The 11,587-nt window shown below is 38.3% G+C and overlaps 1 protein-coding gene across 1 annotated transcript in view; it reads left to right on the plus strand.

The window, feature by feature from the left end:
• Positions 1-519: 519 nt before the first annotated feature.
• Positions 520-11,587, plus strand: part of LOC107674119 (protein FAM196A-like) — a 52,424-nt gene continuing 41,356 nt past the window's right edge. The window contains exons 1-2 of the mRNA XM_016468011.1: positions 520-597; positions 735-1,180. The gene's annotated coding sequence lies outside the window, so the exon portion shown is untranslated. The remainder of the gene's footprint in view (positions 598-734; positions 1,181-11,587) is intronic.

The following is an 11,587-nucleotide window of genomic DNA, read 5'->3' on the forward strand; positions in this document are numbered from 1 at the left end:
ATCATATTCTATGCTTTTTGGTTTGACTTATCCTAATGGAAAAGCAAGATGCATTTATTGTGTTCCTGAAAGCTGTAGGCCTGCTTTGTTAGAGCTTCAGAATAGCAAGTAAACAAAACACTAAATCAATCAAGCATATGCTGTTCTTTCAACATGATTTACGAGATCTAAGATTCATTTCTGACAGTAGCATTATTAGTGAGCATGGATGATCGGGACAGTCGTGACTCGTGTGTGTGTGTTTGAAGCAGCAACAACAAGGTTGATTTATCCCCAGAAGAATTCTGGTAATTATAAAACACAGAGATGACTCGCGTTAATTAACAATCCAATTACGCTTCCTTACATTTGATTTTTCTTTTCACCCACATTGTAATCTTCCAATCTCTCCATCTCTTTCTCATTTAAATCATGTCATCTAGTAACGAGGTGTAATCAGTGTGATAATACACGGGCCAGCCAATTAAAATGCGTCAGTATTATTACTTCTCAGCTTACGAAACCCCACTAACACCCACCCACCCAGCCACCGCTCTGATTACATAAGCTTTGTGGGTTAGTATAAGCTTAGATAAGAAACGGTTGTCTTTGCTGCTGGTATGTGAGAAGACCAACTAAACTGAACTGAAACAGGACTTTCCTCACCTAATTTCTCTTCCGCTCTTTCTCTCTTTCGCTTTCTAAACTCTCCCTCCCCTCCTTCCTCTCTTCCTCTTTTCTTATCAAACACACAGGGTCTGCAGCGGCGGGTGAGGGACATCGTCTGCGCGCGCGCTTGTGCCAACTGTCTGTACGCTTGAGTGTGTGTGTGTGTGTGTGTGTGTGCAGTGCGCGCACACATGTGCCTCTCTCGGTGATGTGAGAAATCAAGAGGGACACATCTCTTAAGCCTCATCGTGGTGGGATTTCAATTTGATGCACTAAACGTAGCGCGCGTCTTCGCTCTCACACACTCTCCCTGCATGTGTGTGAGTGCGTGCGTGTGTGCGCGTGAGCGTGTCCGCTCGCTGCAGCTCCGGCGTCGGGCAAGCCCCTCTCACTGCTGCACTTCAGCCAATGTGGAGCAACTCGTCTGCAGCCGGCCGCCTCGCATGGCTCCTAAAGAAGCGGATATGCCCCAGTGCCACGGGAGACTGACGCCTTCACTGTCTTCCTCTCCTCCGCTAATGGTCCTCGCAGGGTGAGTGTGCCCTCCGTCCAGCCGTCCGTTTTCACATCAAGGGCTGGAGCTGGAAGGTCTGTTTGTGCATTGCAATGTGCTCATTCGTTAACATACGGCTGGTTGACGATTACTTACTGTACTGAGGGTGAGTGAGTGAGTGAGCTAGGGTTCAATTACACTTCATCTATGTCTGTGATACAGACTGGAATGTGATAATTCATTTAACTTTTTCTGTCCTTTGGGAAGGCTGGAGTTCAGGGAGTTTGCGATTATCGTGGTTTGAGCTATTTTATATTTGGTTCTGTCATTCAACAGTCTGATGTTTAGTCCAGGCTTTCTACAACTTGAAATATTGTGCGTTAAACGCCATGTCACAATACTTCCTGTGAAAGCTGCAAAAACTATATTTGTAGGTGTAAAGGCAATTTGATGAATGTGGGATTATGTCCTTCGTGGATGAGGGCTTTTTCTCCCACGCCTCAGCAGGCTCAGCACAATGTTTGCGATTGAATGCTGTGATTTTTCATATGCATAAGGTGTATTTTTTAGTTAAGGTTATGTATGTTTTATGGTGCAGACTTGTTTAAAACCTGTTAGTCACTATTATGGGGAGTTAAATAAGCATTTATTGGAAGCTATATTGTAGACGTGACAAGAAATCATTTAGAGAACTTTTATGTAAGGTATAAAACCTGTCAGGAAAACATGAGAGGATGTGCATTTGAATGATGGCATCCCTGCCATATGATATTGTGCTACATTTTGTGTGTGTGTGTGTGTGTGTGTGTGTGTGTGTGTGCGAGAGAGAGATTTCCACTCTGTCACGGACCACCCTGTATGATGGAATGACACTTTCTATCTTCACTGTGATTCAGAATCTAATTTTCTTCAGATATTAACTTTTTGCCATTTGTAAACACGCCAGAATGGGAAAATCTCCCGCATTTTACTTTTCACCTATTTTGAGTGAAATGTTTCCATCATTCTTTCATTATCTTTTCCTTGCGGGAAGATTAGATGCTCTTTTTTTTAAATTTTTTTTTTAAAGATTTGCTTTTTGATTTCAGGAAACCAGGCTGAGTGAGGCATTACATCCTTCCATCTCATTTTAGTACCATTTTCGTCCACTGTATACCTCAGTCCTGCGATCTTAGGCCTCTATTTGAACAGAGGATGAATGCGTTTAGTCATGCTCCAAAGAGTCTTTACTCTTTTCCCTTATATTTCGCTCCTTCAGTTTTTGTTCACTTCTGTCATGACTGATGATGGCCCATTGAAATAAGCTTTTGTGTTTAAATTCGAGAAATGTGTGAATTAAAGGAAAGATCATTTCAATGATAAATTACAGTATTTCACTTGTTTTGTTCAGCACACCAAATCTCCATTATGCTTTTCATGTCAACATGTAGAACATATTAAACACCCACCTTTCTTTTGCTTTCTTCCTTTTAACCCTTTCAGATGATGTCCACTGTAGAGGACATGTGTCAAAAAACAGCGGTGTTTAATTTTAGTTTTTTTTTTACAGTTTTAAGAAATTCTGCCCTATTTCCAGGTCATTAATCAAATAAGCACATTTGTGGCTGATCATGTGACTCTGTACTCTGGAAAAAGTATTAAATTAGAAAATACTAAATAGAAGCATTTTTAAATTCAGTTTTTGAATCCCACCGTGTATCATGTTGAATAAAAAAAGGAAATGATAAAAAAAAATGTTTACTTAGCGTTTGTGATTCATGCACCAAAGGATTACAGTTTTCTTCCTTTCATCCATCCACCACTTACTTACAGTGGTTTAATGACACCCCAGTGTACATCATAAATCCAAAAGGGGATTTCTCCATTTTCAGTCACTTAATACTTTAGCTTGTTAGTAGGATTAGCGCCACATTTCTCATAGCAGTCATTTGATCCCACTGTACTCCTTACATGGCTTGCTGATAAGTCTGTAAATCCAGTGTTACAAACTAGTGCATCTTCTCTGTACCATCCAGAAACCAAAGGCAATATGATGTTTAGTAAAGCCTGACCCAACACAGAGAGACAATGACCCCCTTTAAAATGGTGATTTTGGCCTGTCCCACATTTTGACCTTCTCAACTACTTGCAACAATTAAAATCAGACAATTTTATAATTAGTTTAGTATTAAATATTCAGTACATTGTAGTAATTTTTTTTTAATAAAAAGTAAATATTTTTTTTGTCCAAATTACCAAAAATAAATAAATAATATAAAATTGTGTAAAATTCATTAACAAAATATTTGGTAACACTTTGTTTTAAGGAACAATTCTCACTATTAACTAGTTGCTTATACCGGCAGGGCCACATTAACAATAGGGTCGAGCAAGGAGAGGGCCCGTGATTGGCTGTGGAGTCGATTGACTGGCCATCGGTAGCGCCGATCGCCAAAGCCCCACCACGCCCCCCACGTATTAGCGCTATTATTTAGTGGAGCTTTTCCATATTCCATGTATTACCATTAAAGACTGAAATGTCACGTTTGAATTTGGTTAACCAATCAAATACATTTTTGTGAGAGAGGAGATCAAAAAAGGAAAAAAAAAAAAGACAAACAGCAGATAAAACATGATCTAGCCTATTAAATAAAATCCTCAGCTATAGGTTGTTTTGACTAAAGCTGATGATGGAGTGGAAGTTGTGGAACAACAAGTGGACCGGGCACATGGAGCAGATAAAAACACAGCGTCATTGTCCCCACAGATTTTAGGTTAGTTTGATTATTAATTTGATGGATGTAGCCTATATTGCTTTTTTTTTGTATGTTTGAATAATCTCTATATATATATTCGCTTAAGGGTTGGGACATAACACATGTCAATCGTTTTGCGCGGTTATTAATTTGATGGATGTAGCCTATATTGCTTTTTTTTGTATGTTTGAATAATCTCTATATATATATTCGCTTAAGGGTTGGGACATAACACATGTCAATCGTTTTGCGCGTCATGATGTTAGCTTATTATTTAAACGCGTTCTAAGCATTGTGGTTTAAAATCAAAAGTTTGAACTGTTCAGGGACATTAAGCAGTGGGGCAGAATTCATTTCGGTAAATGCGCAGCGCGCGTTAAAGGGATAGTTCACCCAAAAATTCTGTCATCATTTACTCACCCTCATGTCGTTCCAAACCTGTATGAGTTGCTTTCTTATGTTGAACATAAAAGAAGATATTTTGAAGATTGCTGGTAATCAAACAGTTGGTGGTTGCCATTGACTCCCATAGTAGGAAAATAAATACTATGGAAGTTAATGGCAACCACCAACTGTTTAATTACCAGCACTCTTCAAAATATCTTCTTTTATGTTCAACATAAGAAAGCAACTCATACAGGTTTGGAACGACATGAGGGTGAGTAAATGATGACAGAATTTTCATTTTTGGGTGAACTATCCCTTTAAGACAGTTTCAGCTTGATATTCGCGGCGCGCACCTGCTCATACAGCGCCTGACTAAACTTGAGTTATTTTTCGCACCTTGTGCTTAAACGTTCAAATACTCATAGTTATGTGTCAAAATGCCCGTCTTTGCGAGTATCCTCTTAAACACATTAAAGTCATTTGTGTCTTAAATGAACGTTAATAGTTGAAAGATAAAACTGTGTATAGTAGTAGGCTACATGATATCCTAGCATTATGATGATTTCTTGAAGGGATAGTTCACCCAAAAATTTAAATACTGTCATCATTTACTCAGCCTCAAGTTGTTCTAAACCTGTATGAATTTATTTGTTCTCCTCATCATACAAGAAGATATTTTGAAGAATGCTTGTAACCAGAAAGTTTCTGGTCCAAATTGACTCCAACAGTGTATGTTATTTATTTATTTTATTTTAATTTTTTTCATACTATGCAAGTCATGGAGGCCCACAAATCTATTTAAAGCTATATATATTTTTATTGTGATGGGGAGCCCTGCAGAAAGTCATAGCCCCGGGGCCCAGTGAGGTCTTAATGCGGTCCTGCGGCCACATAAATAAATATATATAAACTAATATATTTACAAAAAATATAAATTTACTGATAACCTACATTTGATCCCAGGCTAACTAGCCCGTACAGAGTGACAGCTTAATTTAGACAGGGTTTGCCAACTTGTTACTTGTAGCGTTGCAGCTCAAGTAGTTTTTTTTTCTTAATTTATTATTTAAAGGGTTAGTTCACCCAAAAATGAAAATTCTGTCATTAATTACTCACCCTTGTGTTGTTCCAAACCTGCAAGACCTTCATTCATCTTCGGAACACAATTTAAGATATTTTTGATGAAATCTGAGGGCTCTCTGCCCCTCCCATAGACAGCAAGGTAACTACCACATTCAAGGTCTAGAAAAGTACCAAGATGATTGACAAAGTAGTCCGTGTGACATCAGTGGTTCAACTGTAACTCGACTGTAACGGCGCCGGCACCACCACACGCTCGCGTCATGGTACTGTCGTGAACGCGCGTCCACAAGTGATGCAGTAGAGATGAAAATGTGGAATAAAGTCATTATTTTTGTTTTCTTTGCACAAAAAAGTATTCTCGTAGCTTCGTAACTTTACAGTTGAACCACTGATGAACGAAGGCCTTATGGGTTTCGAACAACATGAGGGTGAGTAATTAATGACAGAATTTTCATTTTTGGGTGAACTAACCCTTTAACATTTATGCTGGCCTCCTGAGCCTCAACATTTATTAAGGTTAAACATCTCCTTTTCACTGAAGTGTCATGCCTAATTTGTAAGCTGTTTGTGGAAAGTAGCATATATGCTAGACAGCAGTGTGAGGACTTTTGGCCTCCCAGCGTGCAACCTTCCAGTGACTCATAACTTTTGACTGTAAGTGTCAGTGCTTTCGGGTTTCAGACTGTGCAGTCATGTGGTGACAACGGAAGGCAAAGGCAGCTCGTGAAAATCATTAGATTGTTTTTCATGTTGAGGTTTGGTGCTACAAGCAGGGCTCAAAGCCCTTTGCAGAATAAAATACAGAGATTACAGCTCTCCCAGTGTTAATGACTGTTGCACCACATGCAGCTTGGAATATGTTTATGATAAAGGGAGGAGGAGGAGAGGATAAAAAGGGAAACATTGGACTGGCTGGTGATATTGTGTTATACTGTGGGCTTTTGGAAAAAGCAATGAGTTTATAAATTGTTTTCCAAAGGAGACAGTTTGCTGGAAGCCAGTTTACAGGTTCTTTTCCAGGGACTGAAGTTAGTGTTTAATTTTTATGTTATTTTTTGATGCTGAATTGTTTGATGAATAATGTAAAAGGTAAGATCTGACAAACCAATACAGAGACAGGTCAGCCTTCATTTTTACTGTGAACCCCAATGCTAATCAACAGTCATGCGTCACAAAAAATACGTCAAATTGTGACGTCTGTGACATTTCAAACAATATTGCATTACAAAGTGGTCAACACTTTTTCAAAGGGAAGTAATGAGATATGTCAGTTTAGTGTGCTATCAAAAGAGCAGCAGAATAGGGACAGCTCAAGACCTCCACATGATGTAGAAGGACAGTCAGTCAGGTGCTGTTTTATCTATGGCAGAGGCAGTATTGCACTATCCGCTCTCTCTTGAATCTTGCATAGACCTCTTGTGGTTTGAAAGCTTGCTGGTAGTTGGTTTATTGCTTTGCTCACAGTTTTTTTTTTTTTTTTCAAAGGCGCTATCATAAAAATAAAAAAGGAAGACAAAATCAAGCCATCAAATCAGCTCAGTTCAATCTGATGGTTTGAACCAGACATGATATTAGGAATACCATGGCTAAAATATGCCTGCATTCTCCACCATAATACATTCACAACACATTTAGCAGTCTGATAGAATGAATTGTGGCTAGAAACCCATTATAACAAAACACAACCATTGTATAATATACATTATATTTCAATACATAACATTTAGTTTAATATTGTATTTTAAAGGCCGAGCCTATAACTCCATACAAGCCTTGATTTTCTATATGACACATATTTTATAGGCAAACGCTCCATGTTGTCTCTAAGCATTACCACCATTTCCCTGCTAAATGTTACAATGCTTCATTCACACATCATGCTTCATTTGCATTACAAAACATGAATAATATTTGTAGGTTTTACACAAGAGCTGAGTACAATAGCATATAATAAAGCTCCTGATGCACGCACAACAATAAAACCAGCTAGTGCTGTTATATCACTGTGATGTAAAAGGAATACTAATTATATCTCTGTGGTATAAAAGTCATATCAGCTCACAAATCCACAGCCAATCCTATTATCCCCCCAAAATCGTGAGATTAGGACAGATTTTTGATATGAAGTCCCTGGTGGAACTGACCCCTAAATCTGCGGTCTCCTTCAATGCAGAATATCAGGTTGTGCTCCAAGTTGATAGGATTTAAAAAACCGAAGCTGGTATAAATGAAATCTGAAACATAAAGAAATATCTGAGAATATGATGGCATTGAATAGGGATGTAAGATGATGTTTTGAACAACACATTGTTTGGGACTTTGTCTCCCTTGCCAAAGGAAAAGCAATGGAAGCTTTACAGTGCATATCTACAGTAGCTGCTGCTGGCGATAGCCATCCATAGGCACAGCTGGATGAGAATGTGGGTTCAATTAATAAATAAATGTGTTGAGAAACGTATTAAAAATGTGCATAGCTATAGAGTTAAAGTCTGCTTCTTTTTCAATAGGAGCAGTGGGCCTGTTTGAACTGACATGCTGCTAAAGTGCATGAGGAGAGTTAAGAGGATTACTTTTGCAATTTTAGATTCAATGCATTACTCATAATCCTGGGGTTGACGGTGGCCAAATTGTCAGGGTCGAAGGGGGACCTCTGTGTGTGTGCCTGAAAAAGAGAGAGAGTAAGAGAGATTTAGTTTACAGGATAGTTCACCCAAAAAATGAAAAATTTGAAGAATTGTATTGATCGCTCTTTTACAATCACAAAGCAAACGGTAACCGAGGACTTTACAGGAATTTAAAAACACCATAAAAGTGCTCTACACTACTTTTACACTATATATCCAGTCTTCTGAGTTATACTATAGCTTTGCGTGACAGATAGACTGATATTTAAGTTTTTCACTGTTCATTTTCTCTTTAATCTGAATTTAAGAATCAAATCAGTCTGGTTTGTGAATGAATAATTTAGACTGCTTCTGTGAACTGATTCAACCAAAAATATTTAAAAGAATAATTCTTTCTTAAATTGGATATCATTACTCATGAACTCGACTTCACTCAAGTCCATACGAACTACTTTTATGATAATTTGATGGTGCTTTTGGGCTTTTTCATTCATTGTAATTGCCTGGAAAAGAACAACCAGGGTGAGGGTGAGTAAATTATAAGAGATTGTTCATTTTCAGGAGAACTAGCCCTTTAAAAGTACAGTCTCCATCTGTATAATCTCAAGGTATTTTTGCCAAGTGCCCTTTGGGAGGGGAATTATTCTGATTACAAATGACAAATTACTGATGATGACAGTAATGATGACAGTAATTGCTATCATCAAGAAATACTATTACAGCATAGCAGTGTTGCTGGGCTTCTGGTACTGACCATTAATACCCTTCACAAGAATAAACAGAATTAGTTGCACAAGTGTCCACTTTTACAGTTTTAATAATTGCCTTTACAGGGCTTTGAATGCCTTCCCAGGACATTGCAAAACCTTTTTCTGTATACCTCAGTGAGTACTCACAAATGACCCAAAGATTGTTTTCATTCCTAATCATAGTTGCGATTCTGTTGGCACTTACGAGACATGCAGGTGAGCCACTACCAAGTGGATTTAATTAAATTACAGAATCAATGAATCAATCAGCCATCGCCATCTGTTTAAGGACAGATGGTGCTATAAATCAGAGATTGGTGGGAGTGCAGATGCTATGAGGGATCTCAAGATTTTGGCATGTGCAAGATAGTACGATTCTGACAAGTGATTGTAGGAAGCGTTCATCTGAAAAAGCACAAAATACATAGTGTTACAAATCCTTTTTTGGCCCTGTACCAAATGGCACCTGCATCACTTCTCTCGGCTTGCCACATGGCCTGCTGAGTAATAGTCCGGCACGAAGTCCACACCTCTGCAGGCGCTACAAAAGTCCACATCGAGGAGCATGTGACCCCTAAAATGACAAATGGCTTCACAGGCATGCACAAAACCAGGAATGTTTGCTTTTTGAATTCCCTAGATATTATTTAGCATTGTCATTCATATTTTAAAATAGACATTATAGTGTAACAGTCTTATTTTAGTATTAATTATAATAATACAATTTGTGTTAATTTGAAATATATTTTATTTAAAATTTTAGTTTATTTTTGTAATTTTGCCTTTATTTTTAATTTTTTAAAGATTTGAAATATTACTATTTAGGTTTAATTTATTTTTATCCCAGTTACCAAAAATGAACAAAATGTATTTAATAGTTTTAATTAACTAAAGTAACCCTGTTACATAATGCTAAACTTTTAAACTAAAAAAATACAAAATAAAAAAAATGATTAAATACTGTGGATTGAAAAAAACTTTCCAAGTAGCTTCCTCTCAGACTGAAGCAGACTGGGGTTCATTTAACCCTAGTTGCGGAATTACTGCCATGATAAACTGCGTATTATGCAGCCTAGCTAAAAGTACCTGCCATATTAGCTCCAAAAATTGACAAATCACCGGGCTCATTATTTTGAGATGCAGATTGAATCGTTAGAGGGGGCAGTTCAATGACTCAAGGAGGATGAGTGTTATCACTGTCGAGTCAGATAAGCTTACGGAGTGAAAATCAGACACTGAAAGACACTGCTGCTGCCTGACAGATGACAAGGTGTCCATTTGTATTCTTCCCTGTTACTGAGCCTGTCAGACATTGCAATGGCTAATAGTAAATGATGGACCACAGCTGAGTGAAATGAATATGATACAGAATGAAACCTGTCTTGGCACTATATTTATCTACAGGCTGAAACATTTATTTTACATTGTATAGCCTGTCCATGGCATGTTACAAATTGTGTGAACGTGGCATTTATTTGCCCAACAATATTAACGCTTAAACTCCTTTTTTTGCCCAACAATATTAACGCTTAAACATAATTAGTGGTGCTTTGCTATTAGTATTGCTGATATGTGGTGTTAGGGATTTGAACAAACTCGTAATCTTTAATATTAAACTATACGGACATTAGGGTTGGGCCGATAGACGATGCCATTGTGCAAAAATGGCAAATGAATTATAGGCTACTAGATGTTTTACATGAACTAAATGAAGCATACAAAACAGCAACAAAATTCAAAACAATTTAAATTAAATTAGATTAAGTAGGCTACACTAAATATGCCTTCTTCATGGTTTTACCATGGCAGACAGTGGTTAGAACAAAAACAAGTTTAAATATTAAGGTTTCTGGCCAGAAATACTAACATGTTCACCTTTTTTGGCTTTTATAAGCTGCGAAGTGGAGTAACAACACTACCCGCTGTGCTGAACACATTTTCAGATAGAGCACTGGTAGCACATATGCACAAATATTTTCGTGCGATGTTGGCCATGAGAGGGAATCATCCTTGGTTAGCTTTCCACCAAGTTAGTGGGTCTTCTTCTCCATCAATAGCCATTTCCTGTAGGTACATCGACATCTCTGATTCACCTTTTTGATCAGCAGTGAGCATGGCTGCTGTACTGCTCTTTTCCCAAGAAGGCTCCCCAATGAACCCTTTTTCTTCTTCCTCTTCTCTCACTTGTATGGGACTGGGTGTCGAACTTGTGGGTGTTGCTGCTGCTGGCACCGTCTCTGCTACCAGTTCAGTTTTTGTGGCACTTAGCCCGGGTGGCTTGATGTGATCTCCTCTGTGTCTTAGGTCAAGCAAGGTTGCTTTGCGCATCATCCTCTGGGTGGCATTATGGCCATTTTTGCCTTCCATCTGCTCAAAGATGACGCGCTTCAGTTGGGCTATGAGTTTGGCATCCTGCTCTTACTCCTCCAGCACACCTTCCAGGTGGGCTAACATGGGCGGAAGTGAGGAAACAGTAACATAGTTTTCTACAGAGAGAATATCTGTAAACTCTGCTACTGGCTTCAACCCGCTTTTAACCACTTCCAGAACACTTATGTCCTGCCATGTAAGCTGCAGGAGCGGGCGGTGGCTTTTGTCCTGAGCAAACACCTGTTTGATGTATTGCACCTGCTTCAGGATTCTTTATTAGTGTTCTAAGCAAGCTAGAAGCAAGTTTGTAAGCCCCCTGTAAAGTAATGTGTAGCCACATAAAATGACATCTGGCTTTGTTTATCTAGTAAGTGTGAGCCACAAATTTAGTAAAAAGTTGTAGTGTTCATTTTACCCTGTGCATTTCAGTTTATCCTGTCATAGTTCAAACTTATTTTTCCTCATGCTAAATTGTCAATTTACTTATTCAATTGAATA

This window comes from Sinocyclocheilus anshuiensis, unplaced genomic scaffold (genome assembly GCF_001515605.1).
Source record: "Sinocyclocheilus anshuiensis isolate Anshui unplaced genomic scaffold, SAMN03320099.WGS_v1.1 scaffold544, whole genome shotgun sequence".
NCBI classification, from domain to species: domain Eukaryota; kingdom Metazoa; phylum Chordata; class Actinopteri; order Cypriniformes; family Cyprinidae; genus Sinocyclocheilus; species Sinocyclocheilus anshuiensis.